The sequence below is a fragment of the Bos grunniens genome, chromosome 24 (genome assembly GCF_055505025.1).
Source record: "Bos grunniens cultivar Pamir isolate PY7600 chromosome 24, Bosgru_T2T1.0, whole genome shotgun sequence".
In the NCBI taxonomy this organism is placed as follows: domain Eukaryota; kingdom Metazoa; phylum Chordata; class Mammalia; order Artiodactyla; family Bovidae; genus Bos; species Bos grunniens.
In genome coordinates this window covers 11,146,428-11,165,818 of record NC_141188.1, presented here as the reverse complement: position 1 = coordinate 11,165,818, position 19,391 = coordinate 11,146,428, and the positions used below count along the sequence as shown (strand labels likewise).

The 19,391-nt window shown below is 38.6% G+C and overlaps 1 long non-coding RNA gene across 2 annotated transcripts; it reads left to right on the top strand.

Annotated features, from left to right (window-relative positions):
* The first annotated feature begins 1,276 nt into the window (after positions 1-1,276).
* Positions 1,277-14,380, top strand: LOC147345888 (uncharacterized). Of its 2 annotated transcripts, none has more exons than XR_015153405.1 (4): positions 1,277-1,442; positions 2,453-2,501; positions 3,804-3,876; positions 13,535-14,380. It is a non-coding gene; the product is annotated as an uncharacterized LOC147345888 (long non-coding RNA). The 2 variants fall into 2 exon arrangements; XR_015153404.1 differs by having other exon boundaries at positions 3,804-5,477.
* Positions 14,381-19,391: the final 5,011 nt, after the last annotated feature.

The window sequence follows — 19,391 nt, the reverse complement described above, 5'->3', positions numbered from 1 at the left end:
ATGGACTCTTTACCCGTGAGCCACCAGGGAAGTTCCTGGACTCCATTTTAATAGGAGTAATGGCAAGCTTAAGAAACGCTGGGCTGGAAGAAGCACAAGGTGGAATCAAGATTGCCGGGAGAAATATCAATAACCTCAGACATGCAGATGACACCACCCTTATGGCAGGAAATGAAGAGGAACTAAAAAGCCTCTTTTTAGTTTAGGGGAAACAGTGGAAACAGTGTCAGACTTCATTTTTTTGGGCTCCAAAATCACTGCAGATGGTGACTGCAGCCATGAAATTAAAAGACGCTTACTCTTTGGAAGAAAAGTTATGACCAACCTAGATAGCATATTGAAAAGCAGAGGCATTACTTTGCCAACAAAGGTCCATCTAGTCAAGGCTATGGTTTTTCCAATGGTCGTGTATGGATGTGAGAGTTGGACTGTGAAGAAAGCTGGGTGCCAAAGAATTGATGCTTTTGAACAGTGGTGTTGGAGAAGACTCTTGACAGTCCCTTGGACTGCAAGGAGATCCAACCAGTCTGTTCTGAAGGAGATCAGCCCTGGGATTTCTTTGGAAGGAATGATGCTCAAGCTGAAACTCCAGTACTTTGGCCACCTCATGCAAAGAGTTGACTCATTGGAAAAGACTCTGATGCTGGGAGGGATTGGGGGCAGGAGGAGAAGGGGACAACGGAGGATGAGGTAGCTGGATGGCATCACTGACTCGATGGATGTGAGTCTGAGTGAACTCTGGGAGTTGGTGATGGACAGGGAGGCCTGGTGTGCTGCGATTCGTGGGGTCACAAAGAGTTGGACACGACTGAGCGACTGAACTGAACTGAATGGCAAGCTACAGTTTGATGGCAAGAATTATAAGGATTATAGTCAAAAATGATCATCTGAAGAAGTGAGAATGATTTACAAAAAGGAAACAAGTGAAGCACCATCACAGCCTGAGGCACGCTAACAGGAGGCAGAATGGATATTTTTAAGAGTGGAAAATTTGTCCTCTTATTTATAAAAGTCAAATTGTTTTGCGATAATTATATCAAGAACTCTAGATGTCTAGAGATATTATTCTGTTTGCATGCGAACTAACAAAGTAGCCTGACACAGATACTAGCAGACCCAGGATTCCTGGGTTAGACCTGGAGGATAATTTATTACTCACAGGAATAGCTGAAGGTAGAGTTTCAACATTTTTACACTGGTTCCCATGAGTATAGTTTCCAGGGAGTGATTGATGCAAAGGACTAGGAGGCACTCACATTCAACGGGCACTGTTACAGGAGAGAAACCCTGAGGAAACGTTGTATAAAGCGCAGTGAGCAATTCTGACCTGTTCTATGGAGCGATCTTGGATCCAGCTTCCACAGCTCCATGCTATCTAAACACCCTTGAAAAGGACAGTCTGGAGAGTTGCTTCCAGTAGCCATTTCAATACGTGGATACAGGTCTTCTTAATTTTTGAAAGTCTTATTTAATAATGATTGTAAATATTAATAATGTTTGTTTCAATTTATTTGAGTACTTCATCTAATTATATCCTTTTTTTAATAGTTATCTTCTATTTTATCCATTTTCTTCTCAAATACTTAAATTCTTTATTTTCACTTCCCTGCTTTCTGTTTTTCTTTGCTGGTTCCCTTAGCAAATATGCAGTTCACTCTCTTCTCCCTTGGTCAACATATAAATTGTCTTCATTTTTGAAATTATGTTTGTCTTTTTACCTTATAGTTCCTAAATTCATTTAATTCTCATTTCATTTTTCTCTTTCATTAACAGTTTACATTTCTATTCTGAATTTCAAAATTCTAACTCAAGGTTTTCTTCATATCCCCCACTGCTTGCTGAGAATGTTTAATTAAAGTTTCATATCATTTTATACTTTTCTTCTCCTCTGTTGTGTTTGTTTTGGAGTTGGGGGTGTTGTTTGTTTTTTGAGTTATTTAGTTGGAGGGAAAGCAATTTTATTTGCTTAAATGCTTTGATTCTCATTTTCTGTTTTCTTCTTATGGTAACTTTGTATAGATAAAGACTGTATTTTGTGGACCAAAATTGGCCATATAATATTCTTTATTGAATAGTCTCAGTGTGGCAACATTTACTTTTTAATTTAATTCATGGAAGTTGGGAGGGGTGTTGTGCCATCTTACCATTTTTATCCTTTCCATATGCCTTTTTATCTTTCACTTTTCAAGAACCAATGCCTTTATGAGGCTCCCTCTTTGGTTCTTATATGCTATCAGATGCTTTCCCCGCAGGTGACCCACCGGGGCTCTTGCTGGCATTTTTGCACTTACAGTGAATTTTCTGCTTTTGGAGGTGATTTTAGTTAAGTCACAGGCCCTCTGTCCTTTTCTTCTCTTGTTCAGTGACCTCCCCTCACACTCTGTAGATGCTTACAGAAGGAGACCGACTGACAGCTCTGCTGGAAACTGATGTTTGTTTTTCCTACTAACAGGTCTCTTGAACTTGTGTAGTTTCTCTGTCCTCTGACTGCAAATACTGTGGTAAGTATAGACAACAAGGCATGCTTTAAATATTATCTATTCCTCACTAGCACAATTATGGACTCAAATAGTAAATTTTGAAGAGCCTCTATATTTTTTCAACATTTTTTTTTTCTAATTTGGGGCCCTTAGTTCTACATTCATATCCCTCTCAAACTAATTTTTCATGTTAATTGCTAATTTCATGTTGAGTTGCCCCTAAATTATATGTGTATGTGTATATTATATGTATACACATATTTTTGAAATCAAGTTCTAGTGTTTCCTGACAATAAGATTTCTTTTCTAGTAAATACATTCTGAGAGCTTGTCCCTATTTAGGTGGCCATTAATTTTATGTGAAATAACTGTCACCAACTAAGTCAGTCAGTAACTCTTCCTTGTTATAATTTGGATTTAAAGATATTATTTTCTATAAAAAATATTATATTAGATTCAGGAGTTTCATAAGCAAATAACTTTTTTATTATTTGATAATTGCTTTTTTGTTGTGTTGTGTGAAATGAAACATTGAAACCCAATCTTAAAAATCTTGTTTTCAAAATGTCTTTCAAATACAATATTTTACTAATAAAAAACAAGTAATGCTTTTTAAAATTTCAGAGACAAATTCCAAATCTCAGTTTTTTACTCCCTATGGCAATATTTTCCACTGAAAACATGTCAAGTGATTCTCAGTACACCCAAATATCTCAGTTGCTAAGCAACTGCTAATGAATTTTCCACCAAAAAGGTTTCAGACCAGGGCTCTGAGATATCAAATACTCACACAGCCCTTGATGCTTTTGCAAATGTCCCTCTATTGTAGCATAAAAAAGTTACTCTAAATAATAAGTACCTACTGATTATAGCAAAATATGAGAAAAAAGGCAAATAAAATTCATTTTAGTTTGCCATTCCTAAGTCACAGTCTCTTTTATTACTTTTTCCCCTAAGAAATACAGATACTTCAACACCCATAAATATATTTTGTAAAAAACAATCAATATACTTCAATGACTTCAAATTTTTTCAAATATGATTAAAATTTTGATTTATGTTATTTTTATTTAATAATGTAATTCAAAGTAACTTAAAAGTAATGTTTTTTATTTACTGTAATTGTGATTGTATCATTAAAAATGAATAAATAACTAATACCAAAAGCTCTTCCCAATACCAAAAGCTCTTCCCTTAAGGGAAAAATCTGAAGCATACAGAGGCATTGTGTGGGTTACTTGTTTCTCTGAAGTAGGTTGTATGCGCAAAGAATCTGGAAATGGAAAATTATGAAAGAACTTTCAATTGCTCTTATTTTCTCAGTGGTATAGAAAACAGGTCATCTGTTTCTAGGGAAGATGGGGAGAAGCTGTTGGATGTTTAAAAAGGAGCTGAGGTAAGACTGGGTGATGGAAATGTGTACTCGTGCTGGGCTTCTTTAAAAGTTGTCTTACTGTTGATGTTCATGGATTAATTATGATTGCAGTTAGCACAATTTTTTTTGTTTGTTTTTCTCCAGCTACACATGCAGGAATGGAGGAGTACATTTTAGATTTATTCATGGTTTTCTATATGGAACTTACTGAATGTAAAGAAGAGAAAAAAAGCCCTTATTGGAGAAGACTTCATGGGATATAGTGGTTTTTTATGAAGAGCCATATAAGAGAAAAGAACGCGAAGATTTAGATCAGAAGAGAGGTGCAGGATATAGAGGCCTTCACTGTTAACTGGCTGTGGTAGATATTTTTCAGTAGGGTTCCTATATTAGTTTAGCAATTTACCATGTGCCTAGTGACTTAAGGGCTCCCCTGATAGCTCAGTTGGTAGAGAATTTCACTCAGTCATTCACTCACTCACTAGTGACTTAAAGCAACACACTTTCATTATCTTGCAGTTTCCATGAAGTAGAAGTCTGAGCATGGTTTGCTTAGGGTCACAGAGCTGTAATCAAGGTGTCAGCCAGCTTTGTTCTCATTTAGAGTCTCCACATAAGGGAGGGTCTCCCTCGGGGCTCATTCAGTTTGTTGGAGAATTCATTTCCTTGTGGATTTTTGACTGAGAGTCTTGACTTCTTACTGGATCCAGTCTCAGGTGTGGAGGTCATCCACAGTTCCCTGCTCTGTGGCCCTTGATGTAGGTTTTGATGCTTCCAGAACAACAGGAAAATAGATCTCTTCAGTTGGATAAAGCACATTATTATGACATAATCACAGCTGTGACCCCCCTACCTTTGCTGTATAATGAAATTAATGAAGGGAGTGGCATTCTAGCACCCTTTCCACATTCTGTTGGGAAGAAGCCAGTCACCTGTCTTCACGCCCAGTGTGATTTACTGGGTTTCACCGAGGGTGTGTCAGCTGCAGGCTGCAATTGGTTTTCATGTCTTTATCTGCTTCCTTGGGTTGTTTCGAAGCAGACTCACTGATATGAAGAACTGATTTATTCCCAAGACCCTGCTGCCCGGGAAAGATTGAAGGCGGGAGGAGAAGGGGACGACAGAAGATGAGATGGTTGGATGGCATCACCGACTTGATGGGCATGAGTTTGAGCAAGCTCTGGGAGTTGGTTATGTACAGGGGAGCCTGGCATGCTGCAGTCCGTGGGGTCGCAAAGAGTCGGACACGACTGAGCGACTGGGCGGAGCTGGGTTGATTCTAGACTCCACCTTGTTGCCTGCTTTGGCCAATAGAATTACAGCCAATGTAAGGCAGGCAGAGACTTGAAAAGTGCTTGCCCTTTAAGACTTGCGTTCTCCTGGGACGCTACTACTGTTGGAAGAAGCCAGGCTCGCAAGCAAGTTGGGTGGTGAGCAAGTGTCACATGTGAGAGTGAGGCCATCCTAGAAAATGCAGCCCTAGTCGCTGCATCAGTTGATCACACGTGCGTGATTGCCCAGGAGAGGTCCGATAAGCCTGCCCAGAGCTGCTGGTTTGCCGCTGCGATTTTACGTCTCCACTTAGATTTTTGTCTAAGTACTCCCTGCATTCTTTTAAGAAGGTGAACTTTTATACTTTATTCTTTATATAGTAATCGTTTTCTTTAGAGTGGACTCCATGTAAATACCGGTCATGGGTTGAATTGTGCCCTCCATAGGGCTTTGCTGGTGGCTCAGAGGGTAAAGTGTATCCCTGCAATGCGGGAGACCTGGGTTCCATCCCTGGGTCGGGAAGATCCCCTGGCGAAGAAAATGGCCACCCACTCTGGTACTCTTGCCTGGAAAATCCCATGAACGGAGAAGCCTGTAGGCTACAATCTGTGGTAGGCTACAGTCTATGGGGTCACAAAGAGTTGGACACGACTGAGCAACTTCGCTTCACTTCAGAGGATATGCTGAGGTCCTCACTCACCGCACCTCAGAGTGTGACCTTATTTGAAAATAGGGTTCTTACAGGTTCACTATTTTTTAATGCATTTATGTAAGCTTGGTGTTAAGTCTTCTTTAAACATTTTATATTGGATTGTCCAAAAAGTTCATCTGGGTTTTTCTGTAAGATGTTATTCAAAAGCCATTATGAACACTTTGGAAAACCCGATATAATTTACTAGTGAAGTCACTGCAGCCTATAATTTTCTCTATAGGAAGATTTTCACTAGAAATTCAATTTCTTGAAGGTATAGAGATACAGAGTTTCTATTTCTTCTTGTGTCAGTTTAAAAAGTTTGGATATTTAAGGTAATTTTTTCCATTTCCTCCAAGTTGCTGAAGTTGTTACCGTAAAGCTCTTCATTTTCTTTTATTAGGTTTTAATATTATAAGATGTTTAGTGATGTCCTCCTTTCTCTTAGTACTTATATTATTTGTAAAACTCTCTATCACACTTTCTCTTTTATTTATATGTTAAAGTTAAAATATATAATTTTTAAGTTGCTGGTTATTTTTAAATCTTGTGTTATTTATTTCTAATTTAATTCTCTTTGGGGAAAGACCTTACTCTAAATGATTTTAAAATATTTAAATACTTTGAGGCCTATTTTTATAACTTATGTTCTACCTATGAAGAGCATATTGGAATATCTATATGCATTTGAAAATTCATAATTTGAAAACTCATTTGAGTTCCTGTATGTGCCTCTGATTTTCTAATATCTATTTTTTTCAGTTTACTCACTAAGGTTCTATACAGACCATTTCAAGCCTTCCCTGTGTGTGACTGTGTGGGTATAATGCTACGTTGTATCTGACTCTTTGTGATCCCATTGATTGTAGCCCTCCAGGCTCCTCCCTCTGTGGGATTCTCCAGGCAATAATCCTGGAGTGGGTTGCCACTCCAGTGTGCTCCTCCAGGGGATCTTCCTGGCCCAGGGACTGAACCTGTGTCTCTTGTGGCTCCTGCATTGGCAGGTGGGTTCTTTACTATTGTGCCACTTCCTCAAATTTCTAAACCTTCTCATCTATTTTTCGCAGAAAATGACCTTACTTCTCACTGCATAGAGAAAATAGATGGTCCAGACAGGCGTGCTCTCACTTTCTCAAACCAAATATAGAAACCTATTTTCCTCTGATAAAGTAGTGGAGTTTTTCTTCCTATCAAAGACTAATCCCTTTGCTCAGAAACTTGCCTCTCTCTCTTTCATAAACCTTACCCCAAAGTTTATCCCTTATCTCTCATAGAGTTTAAGCCTTTCAGATAGTTCTTTCTCACTTGCTATTAAATTTGCTGCAACTCAGGGAAGAATAAAAAGTAACGTTGCAACTAAACCCCTTTCTTAGCCCCTCATCCTCCTGGGGTTACCTTCAGATTTGTTTTCCCTCCCTCCCAGCAAAACTTCTCAAGCGTTTTTTTTTCCAGTCTTTTATTTTCCCCTCACCTTCAGTTCACTCCTATTCAAACAGCAATTTTACTATTTTCCTTTCAAACAGTTGAAAGGAAAACAGTAAACTGTTAATGGAACAGCTAACTGTGTTAGTTAACTCTAATACATTACCTAGAGTCATCTATCTTTTTATTAATACATGGCATTTGTTTTTCCCAGGCAAGAAAGGATAATTTCAGAGACTAGTGTCAAAGACCATACAAAGTCATTGTAATCACAAACTGCGAGGAACAGATTCATGGACACAGACTGTTCAGTCTGAGCTGACATCACCATTCTAATAGATGATGGCAGGACTCTTCCAGGGACAGAGTGAGGATTTCCATAAATTTCTTTTCATCCCAAGTAGGAGACATAATGAGAGCTGCTTAAATCCAGATTCTTACAAAAAACAAATAATATAAATGAAAATAATAACAATAATAATGAGAATATAATTTGGATTATCTGTTTTGGAATATCGTTGCTATTGTGCTACTATAGCACAATATTCTATATTCTATGTAGAATATAATATGTCTATATTCTGAGAGGCAATGAGACAATCTTTCACATCCTTCCTAATCTAGTTCTAATTTTTGTACACAGTGCTTACATAAACTGAAATAAAACACTGCTGGATTGACATTGTGTTCTCACTGACCCCACGGAAACACTTGTAGGAAGTAACTCTGCTTTTCATAGCAGTATAGTTATTTGCTTGCATTCAAAAAGGACCTGTTCTCTTTTTTTGGTCAGGTTATAATTGTACAAATCAATTGCACAATAAGTATATGTCCTGAGGATAATATATGAAGATAAACTTTATTCAGAACATGAACTATGGTGCAACATTCTTGTCATTCCTTTGTGGGACCAGTGCCTTCCCAGGAAACTGCTACAGTATCTCGAAGCATTCACAGTAGGGAAAGTCACTTTCTGGCATGGCAGAAGGCCTGACAAATTTGAGGACAGGCAAAAAGAGAATTATTCACTAGCATTAAAATTTCTGTAGATAAAACTTGGTGACGATGAATTTATTGGTTTTGATTTCCAGCCATAGGCTATACAAATTTCTAATTATATAAAATAGAAACTATTTTAAAAGGAATCCTGCTGTCCTTAAATAGTGCTGAATATAAAATCTGAGTACGGTTCACCAAGTACTTGCATTCAGTTCAGTTCAGTTCAGTCGCTCAGTCGTGTCCGACTCTTTGCGACCCCATGAATTGCAGCACGCCAGGCCTCCCTGTCCATCACCAACTCCCAGAGTTCACTCAGACTCATATCCATCGAGTCGGTGATGCCATCCAGCCATCTCATCCTCTGTCATCCCCTTCTCCTCCTGCTCCCAATCCCTCCCAGCATCAGAGTCTTTTCCAATGAGTCAACGCTTTGCATGAGGTGGCCAAAGTACTGGAGTTTCAGCTTCAACATCATTCCCTCCAAAGAAATCCCAGGGCTGATCTTCTTCAGAATGGACTGGTTGGATCTCCTTGCAGTCCAAGGGACTCTCAAGAGTCTTCTCCAACACCAAGTTGCCCCTAAATTATATATGTATGTGTCTATTATATGCATAATATAAATATGAACAGATCTCAAAAATTTAATGCCAAGTAAAAAATAAAGTAAAATCAGTGCAAAATGTAATATATAAAGGGGTATGTGTTAGAAGGGTGCCAGAAAGAGTAGGAACAGGTTTACAAAAGCAGAGAATAGAAAATAAAATGTAACAAAATAAATTTTTTAATGGTGAAATGGACACAGCAAGGATTGATTTGCTGTGAATGAAGATGATGATCAAATGAGTGAGAGAGATAAGGGATGAGGTCGAAAATTTACATGGAGACCAAGTTAAGCAGGGCTTCATAAGCTATAAACAAAGCTTCATAAGCTATAAGCAAATCTTCAGCAAACTAGACACATCATCTGATTCATATTTCACATCGATGACTTGGATGGCTGTGTAGACTGGATGGAAAGGGGACAGAAGTCCTCCTGGGTCCTTTGCAGTAGTTCAGGCAGAAGTGCGGGAGCAGACAGGGATCAGAAATGAGATGTTAGATTGCAGTGGAAAGTGGCTGTGCAGGGAGAAATAAGTCATTAGATTCAGATAAATATGGAATTAAATCACAAAGCTTCCTGACTTTCTGCAATGGATACTGGAATGTGTGAGGGCTTGGGGAAGACCAGAGCTCAATTTTGATGTCCAGAGCTTTTGTTTAGTAAGCAGATTGCATGGTAGTGGTACAAGGATCACAATTGTGATGAAGATATGATGAGGAAAGTATGATTCAGAATCCGTTTTGGGTTTTTTTTGGTGCTTCTTTTTTAAGTCATATATCTCCTTGAGACATTTTGTAGGAGGAGGTAGGGCAGGTGTTTTCAGATGAGAAGAGGACTTAGGCTTGAATGTGTGGAGTGGACAAAACAAAATGGGATGGAAGATGTATTAACCAATACATAATTTTTAGATTTTACAATGGATAAAAATTATGAAGGCGTACTAATATATACAAAATATATCAGTGAATTTACAGAGAGACTGCCTTTAATCTTCTTGGCTAGTGTTGATCCTGCTACACAAATAAGCAATATGTTAAACCCACTCTAGCAAGATCAAAAATAAGAGATGAAATTCAGAGAAAAAGTGAAAAGTAAAAGTGAAGTTGCTCAGTCATGTCCAGCTCTTTGTGACCCCATGAATTATAAGCCTACCAGGCTCCTCCGTCCATGGGATTTTCCAGGCAAGAACACTGAAGTGGGTCACCATTTCCTTCTCCAGAAGAGCTTCCCAACCTAGGGATTGAACCTGGGTCTCCCACATTATAGGCAGACTCTTTACCATCTGAGCCACAAGGAAAGTCCACCTAATAGGGGCTTCCCTGGTGGCTCAGACAGTAAAGAATCTGCCTGCAATGCAGGAGGTCTGGGTTCAATCCCTGGGTTGGAAAGATCCCCAGGAGAAGGAAATGGCACCCCACTCCAGTATTCTTGCCTAGAAAATTCCATGGAAAGAGGAGCCTGGCAGACTACAGTCCATGGGGTCACAAAGAGTTGGAAATGACTGAGCAACTCACACACACACACACACACACACACACACACGAAACCCCATAGATCTGAATTTCTATGGTAGAAGTGGGGAAAAGTATTAAGTAAATCTATGCTAGAGGTAAATAGCATCTGGAATATGTAAATCAATTATATATAAATAGAATGCCATCCTCATTTAAGGGACTCAAAAATGGACCTACTAATAAGATATTGTTAAAATTGAGTATTCATTTCTGATTAAACAAGGAAAGAGCTTTTAATTTTCTATAAATGGAAAGATATTTTCTCAGCTTGCTGAAAATTATCTACCAGAAATTGCTGTAAACAAAATACTTAATGATGAAATGTTAGAAGAAATTTCATTAAAGTCAAGAATAATTATGATACACACTATCACTATAATTATCCAAGACACTAGTAGCATACTGGAATAAATCATCTCTCTCATCAACAGAACTCATGCAGACAACAAAATAAGCAGAATCCATCATATAGTCACTCCCTGAGAACATCCGGATTAAAGAAATATAGAGAGCTTCTTAAGTAGATGGCATGAAGGGACCTTCTGATGATAATAGGAGTACTTGAAACATCTATACCACTTACCATACAGAGTTCTTATTTTTTCAAACATATATTATCAATTTAAAAACCCTCTCAACAGCCTTATGAAATTGGTATAATTATTATCCCTGTCTTATAAATTTAGTAAAATAAACTATGGCAATATTAATTAAGTTGCCCAAAATAAACTTACTAGGAAAGATCTGGGGTTTCTCAGGTGGTTCAGTGGTAAAAAAAAAATCCACCTGCCATACAGGAGACCCGAGTTTGATCCCTGGGTCAGGAAGATCCCCTGGAGAAGGAAATGGCAACCCGCTCCAGTATTCTTGCCTGGAGAATCCCATGCACAGAGGAGCCTGGTGGGCTACAGTCCATGGGGTCAAAAAGAGTTGACATGGACTGGGTGACTGAGCACATAACAGGAAAGAGCTAGATGCAGGTAGTCTGACTCAAAGCCTGTAAGTTTTAACCACTAAGCTTCCTCACTGACTTGACACTTTAATTCTTATACTTATTCTCTCATCATGGGCAATTCTTGCTTCTGCTGCCTAATCGTTCCATGCTTTTGATTTCTTAGACTACCCTAAGTAGGGCTTCCCAGGTGGCACTAGTGGTAAAGAATCCACCTGCCAATGCAGGAGATGCAGATTCGATCCCTGGGTCGGGAAGATCCCCTAGAGGAAGAAATGGCACCCCACTCCAGTATTCTTGCCAGGAAAATTCCATGGATAGAGGAGCCTGGTGGGCTACAGTCCTTGGGGCTGCTGAGTTGGACGCAACTGAGCATGTACACCCTAAGTTTTATTATTACTGTAATGTAACATGAAAGAAATGCCCTCAAATATCTTTTGCTATATTATTGTATATATATAAAAGTATATCAATTTAATGGTCAATCAACTAAGAAAATGCTGTAAAATAAGTATCTACTGGCACAGATTTTAGGACTCATGTCCTTGCAGCCTCCCCAGTGTAAACTCTTCCAATTATCTCCCCTCCATTGGTTTAGAATACTTGTTTAGAATGGTAGCATATGGTCAGACTAGGGGAAATCTGTATACTCTTTATATAACTGTTGGCTTTTGTTAATAAATGAAACTATTAAAAGCATCAGGAGAATGGCACTTAGGAATAACAATGCCTGGAATATCATATCCTTTCTAATGGAGCAATTGATTACCCTAATTAGTGTATACAGACTGGAAAGTATTCTTTAACTCCGAATGGAGTTTTCATGTCCAAAACAAGCATTGGTAATAATGAATTCTACAGATAAATTCACTTGCATCAGATTTTAGGACTGAGTTTCTAATAACCATGTTTTCAGGTTAACACAGTAATTAGAAAAAAAATCATGTATTTACTGCAAAGTGTTAATGAATTTCTTGATATTAATTTGTTTTTAAGCAAACAACAAAGAACTTTGCTGATCACAAGATTTTTCAAAAACAGTGAAATGAAATAAAATAATTCACCCAAGATCACAAATGTTGCTTTCTTAAAAACTAAGATTAAGAATATTTTACAACAGTAGCAAAATCCTAAATAAACAAGAAAAAAAATGTGAGATGCACCTGTTATTTCTATTATACTTTTAAGCTTTATTGAGTTATAAGTGACAAACAAAATTGGAATATATTTAAAGTATACAATGTGATACAGTCAATTTGATTAGCACATCGATTACTTCATAGATTTACCCATCCCAGAAAACATTAGCAAAAATAACAATAGTATGTCCATAACTATCAATAATTAACTTTAAGTGTAGATGGAATACATTCCTCAATCAAAGACCTAGAGTTCTGTGTCATTTCCAGTGAGGTGGTGAACCTAGAGCCTGTTACACAGAGTGAAGCCAGTCAGAAAGAGGAAAAACCAAGTATTGTATATTAATGCATACATGTGGAATCTAGAAAAATGGTACTGATGAACGTATTTGCAGGGAGGGAATAGTGACTCAGACATACAGGATAGTCTCGTGGACTCAGCAGGGCAGGAGAAGGGTGGGCTGAACTGAGAGAGTAGCACTGAAATAAATACATTACCATGTGTAAAATACATAGCTAATGGGAACTTGCTGTATAACACAGGGAGCTCAACCTGTGACAAGCTACAGGGGTGGGATGGGGTGGGAGGTGGGAGGAAGGTTCAAGAGTGGGGGAACATATATATCCCTATGACTGATTCTTTTTGATGTAAGGCAGAAACCAATACAATATTGTAAAGCAGTTATTCTCCAATTAAAAATAAATTAATTTTAAAAAACAGACCCAACTATATGCTGTTTACAAGAGACTCCTTTCAGCTTTAAGTAAGACAGAGACTGAAAATGAAGGCCTAGGAAAAGATATCTGTATCCTAATTTTATCAACCTGAATGCAAAAGAGTATCCAAAGGAGACAATTGTTTCAATGAAAAAGAAGTATTCCTAATTAGTTTTACCACTGTACATATGTTTCAAGGAAAGTGATCATACTATAAAAATACAAAAATTATATAAATAATTTCATTAGTACTAGTATGTGCCAACTCTCTATATAGCATTTTTTAATATATTGATATATACTTTGTTTCATGCTAAGTATGTCTTGAATGTAACTACTTTCTCACTTCCTCTCCTGATTCCATTCTTATAGGGGTTGTCTGTGTATTTAGCTCTTCCTTGGAAGGAAAGTTATGACCAACCCAGATAGCATATTAAAAAGCAGAGACATTACTTTGCCAACAAAGGTACGTCTAGTCAAAGATATGGTTTTTCCAGTAGTCATGTATGGATGTGAGAGTTGGACTGTGAAGAAAGCTGAGCACCGAAGAATTGATGCTTTTGAACTGTGGTGTTGGAGAAGACTTTTGAGAGTCTCATGGACTGCAAGGAGATCCAACCAGTCCATTCTAAAGGAAATCAGTCCTGGGTGTTCTTTGGTAGGAATGATGCTAAAGCTGAAACTCCAGTACTTTGGCCACCTCATGCGAAGAGTTGACTCATTGGAAAAGACTCTGATGCTGGGAGGGATTGGGGGCAGGACGAGAAGGGAACGACAGAAGATGAGATGGCTGGATGGCATCACTGACTCGATGGACTTGGGTGAACTCTGGGAGTTGGTGGTGGACAGGGAGGCCTGGCGTGCTGCAATTCATGGGGTCGCAAAGAGTTGGACACAACTGAGCTGCTGAACTGAACTGAACTGAAGGATTTGGGAGGGACCATTTAACTTAATTACTGCTAGTTTTGAGATGTCTGTGTGAGTAAGGTTGCAATAAAGTGGATGACTAGGAGTGGGAGTCACACATATCTGTGTTCCTATGGAAACTATTTGAATATTTGTTTTATATGGATTTTTATTCACTTTTTAAACTTGCTACTAAAGCGTACCCCTGAGCTGCTGAGCAAGCATTTGTATAGCTTGTGCACTGGCAGAATGGGCCAGAAGTTTGGTGTTGAAAGAACAAATAAATAAAGGATCTTGAAATTAAAAAAGAAATAAGTGCCTCTTTACATACTTATATAGGAGATCTTAAACCCATGTGAGGAATTACTGCTCTCTTGTTTAAGTTCTTGAATAACTGACTATTCATTACTTTCAGAATTAAATCCAGAGTACTTAAATCACCTACATGAGTCTTCACTTCTTTTTCTAGTCAGTCTTTTTGCCTCTTATGGATCCACGTGCCCTTTCAGTACTCTCAAGTCACATTGGTTTTCCTTTATTCTTGATTATTCCAGGTTTTTTGCCAACTCAAGGCTATGGACACTGTTTCTTTTGCCTAAAATGCTATTACCCTCAAGATTTACATGATTAGTTCCTTCCCATTAGTTACATCTCAACAAAATGACATCTCAATAAATAACAATTTCTTTAAAATTCTCAGTAAAGAATTCCCCCACATATTATTTGTCAGACCTTGTTTTTGTCTTCACATTATTTTATTTTGTTTGTGTTTACCTCTTTTTGTCTGAATTGAGGTTGCATTCTAATGCTTTTGCTTACTCTGTAAATCTTTTTTCCCCACACACCTTTTCTCAGCTCAGTATACATTAGGCATGTCAAAATCACTGTGTAAATTAGAACTCATGATTCCACCCTCTCATCCAGACCTGTTTCCATCTCCTAGTTTTCCTGTCTCAGTACCTGGCTCCACCGTCCACAGAATCTACAAGTCCTCCTTAATTGTACTTCCTTAATTTTGTTCACCCTTTAGAGTCAATCTCTCAACAAGTGCTGAAATCCCAACTCTAAAACATATCATGACTCTCACTGCTTCATTTCAGCTGTACCTTAGATCAACAAAGACTTCCCTCGTGGCTCAGAGGCTAAAGCATCTGTCTACAATGTGGGAGACCCAGGTTCAATCCCTGGGTTGGGAAGATCCCCTGGAGAAGGAAATGGCAACCCACTCCAGTACTATTGCCTGGAAAACCCCATGAACAGAGGAGCCTGGTAGGCTACATGGGTCGCAAAGAGTCCGACACGACTGAGCGACTTCACTTCACTTTAGATCAAGAGGTTAGCAGGTGCCAAGGCTTTTGCTAGAATGTCTGCCTTTATGGTCTGATGGTGTGGAGATAGAACCATGGTGACAAGAATGAGAAGAGAGTTTATATGCATCCTGAGTGGTGTTTAAGAGATATTCTGTTCTGAAACACCAGAAGGACTGGCATAGTGATAGACATTTATGTACATCTAATGAGAAAGGTGTGGGAGGTGGAGGGAGCCTGAGTGGAGTCATTGAAATTTGTTTTAAATGGCCTTCGATTCAGAGGGATTGTCTTTCAGGGTCATACGTGCATGCCTGCGTGCTCAGTCGCTTCAGTTGTGCCCTACTATTTTCAGCCCCATGGACTGTAGCCCTCTAGTCTTCTGTCCATGCAATTCTCCAGGCAAGAATACTTAAGTGAGTTGCCACGGCCTCCTCCAGGGGATCTTCCCAACCCAGGGATCAAGCCCATGTCTCCTGCATCTCCTGCATTGCAGGTAGATTCTTTACCCACTGAGTCACCTGGGAAGCCCTCAGGGCCATATATATTGTGTCAATTGGATTGTCAGTGGGTTTGGATCTATGGTACAAGTTCAAGTTCTTCTGTGGAACTCTCACAGTATCTTGGGCACCTGGACCATTAGTACAGCAGTATTACAGTACCATAATCATTTTCTGTGTTTCACAGATTAGAAAATTCAACATCAGATAAGGGTAACCACTAGGTTACCGGACAAAGTAAGCCTCAATTTGAAATGAATGTTTTCCTACTTTGCAGTCTGTGCCCTTTACACTGTCACACAGTGATTGACCTGGGTCTTAGTCACACTCATATCAACAGTGCTAGCTTATTAATGCTCATCAGAGCCTGTTCAATTTATAAACTGATATACCACTTCAGCGTGAAGAATGTTCATTTTTTTACAAAGATATTTATTTTGCTCACTGGGTAAAGACTGATTTAGCCGATTGATCAATATTTGGCAGTGAATGACTGAGCAAATGTTTTAGACGAAGCTCAGAGGGCTTCTATTGCTTCCCCACAAATGCTCATGGTTTCCACATGATTTGCTTATACTTAGTCTGCTCCCCACAAAAATGATCTTTTCACCAAATTCAAAACTCTTCCACTCATAATGCTTTGATGTCTACTAAATTACAATGTCAGCACGCAGATGTGAAACTGAGCTATATTTAGAGAAATGGCACCACTCTGAAATAAATGAGTTCAGGTGAATAATTACTTTCTATCTGTAAGACTGCAAATTTCTAATACATCATCTGCCTGTTCCAACAATGCAGAAAGGAAGAGTTAGTTCTTTGTGAATTATTAATTATAACCCTTAATAACTGATTGCAAACTCTCACTAGAGTGTGTATTACTTCATTATTAATTGCACACTGGAAATATGACATTTTAAGGAAATATAGTGAGAGATTTGCTTGTAAAAGATAGTCTACATAGATATAAACCAAATTAAATTCTTTTTAAAATTCTGTAGTTAAGTTCACAATATCTAATAAGAACTTCAGTGATACTGACTTCAAAACTCTTTATATTTCCATCTACTAAATATTTGCATGTAATTTCTGTACATTATTCTCTATAAAGTTTCTTATGAAGGGCTATTCCCCCAGACGTTAGCTGTTATACAGCGTGTTATAGAGCAAATGATTCATTTGACTATTCAGAGAAACCTTGTGTGGTTCTAAGAAAATGTCCAGTGAGATAGGAGCGTCAAAGCAGGTATATTCCTGGCGTGGTAAATCGTCCTCCCGTTGTTCAAGATAGACTGACTGAGTTTGGCACGGTATTGGGGGATACAGATGGCTTAGGTCTAATCTAGCTGTGCATTACTCCTGGAAGACAATTCTAACTTTAAAATAGATCAAAGACAATAATTTATATATATATATATATATATATATATATATTTAGAACAGTTTCCACATAATATGTTTAGAGTTATTATTGTAGTATCTGATACCGTGGGCTTCCCTGGTGGCTCGGTGATAAAGAATCCATCAATGCAGGAAATGCTGGTTCAATCCTTGGGCCAGAAAGATCTGCTGGAGGAGGAAATAGCACCCCACTCCAGTCTTCTTTCCTGGGAAATCCCCTGGGAAATTCCAGGGGGTCACAAAAGATTTGGACATGACTGAGCAGCTAAACAATAACAATCTAATACTGTGCTAAGCACTTTAACTGCACTATTTTGATGAACATCCTCAAAGATTCCACAAGGAAAGTACTATGATTATCTTCATTGGCAAAGGGAAAAATCAAGGTTCAAGAAGTCTTTGTGACTGGATCTAGGACATGTAATATGTGAGAGCCCTGACCTCCAAAGTAGACTGCGTTCTAGGAGGGGGGTTGATTTTTGTGCTCAACAGATTTTTATGCCTTATTCACTGTTATAATCCACGTGCATTAAATTATACATGCAATTATAAGAGTTTTACTTTCAACATCGATGATTTTAATTTGTTTTGAATGTAAAATCTTAAAACTAGTGCACTAAGTCATCTGTATTTGAGATCATAAAAAGCTTTAGAGATATAGAGTGTTCATCTTATCATTGCAGCAATTAAATAGGTTGAAGTAGAAGCACAAGAAGCCTCATTATAGGTTAGGAACATTATCCCTGCTGTACCAGTTTGTCGAAAATGCAGCTGATAAGCTGTTGAAATATGAAATGTGCTTTAGTTGATAAAATGTCAGCAAAACCAAAAATGAGTGAATGCCATTTAAGAGCCAGGTTAATTACGAAGTGATCCCTAAGTACCATCTGGTATATAGTGGAATTAATGATTTCAACACTTTACATTGATGCAAAGCCAAGGAGCCGTGAAGAGAGAGTTTTCTTCTGATAATTAGAGAAAGCAGTGTTCCAAGGCACAGGGAAGTTATGAGGGCAGGCTCTCTTTTATGCTTGAATCAGCTTCAAAATACCATTTAGGGCTTCCCAGGTGGCGCTAGTAGTAAAGAATCTGCCTGCCAATGCAGAGCAGGGAAGGCAATGGCACGCCACTCCAGTACTCCTGCCTGGAAAATCTCATGGACAGAGGAGCCTGGTGGGCTGTAGTCCACAGGGTCACTAACAGTCAGACACCATTGAGTGATTTCACTTTCACTTTTCCTTTCATGCATTGGAGAAGGAAATGGCAACCCACTCCAGTGTTGTTGCCTGGAGAATCCCAGGAATGGGGGAGCCTGGTGGGCTGCCGTCTATGGGGTTGCACAGAGTTGGACATGACTGAAGAGACTTAGCAGCAGCAGCAGCCAATGCAGAGGCACAAGAGACGTGGGTTTGATCCCTGGGTTGGGAAGATCCCCCGGGGAAGGGAATGGCAACCCATTCCAGTATTCTTGTCTGGAGAATCCCATGGACAGAGGAACCTGGCGGGCCACAGTCCATAGGATTGAGAAAAATCAGACAAAACTGAAGAGACTTGGCATACAACACACAAAATGCCATTTACCAGTACTATGCAGCTCATTTTTGAAGATTTTAAAGATTTTATTATCATTCAATACCTCATGAATCTTGAATTTTAGGAATTGATGAGTATTTTTCTTTTTGTTCTAGAAACATTATTCTTACATCACGCTGAATCTGTATCTATAAAAGAACAATTATGATAATTGAGTATTTTTAAGTGTTTGTAAATATCAATGCATTTTATTATATTCACTTTTATTTGAAAATTTAAGTAGATCTATAAATGTGTATGTATATATGTGTGTGTGTGTGTATGTGCTTAGTCATGTGCAACTCTTTGTGGCCCCATGGACTATACAGCCCACCCGGCTCCTCTGTCCATTGGATTCTCCAGGCAAGAATACTGGAGTGGGTTGCCATTGCCTCTTCCAGGGGATCTTCCTGACCCAGGGATCAAACCTGTTTCTTGAGTCTCCTGCATTGCAGCTGGATTCTTTACCACTAGCGCCACCTGAGAAGCCCAAACATTCTATTAATATGTGGTTAAACATTGTGAAATACTCAATTTTTTAAA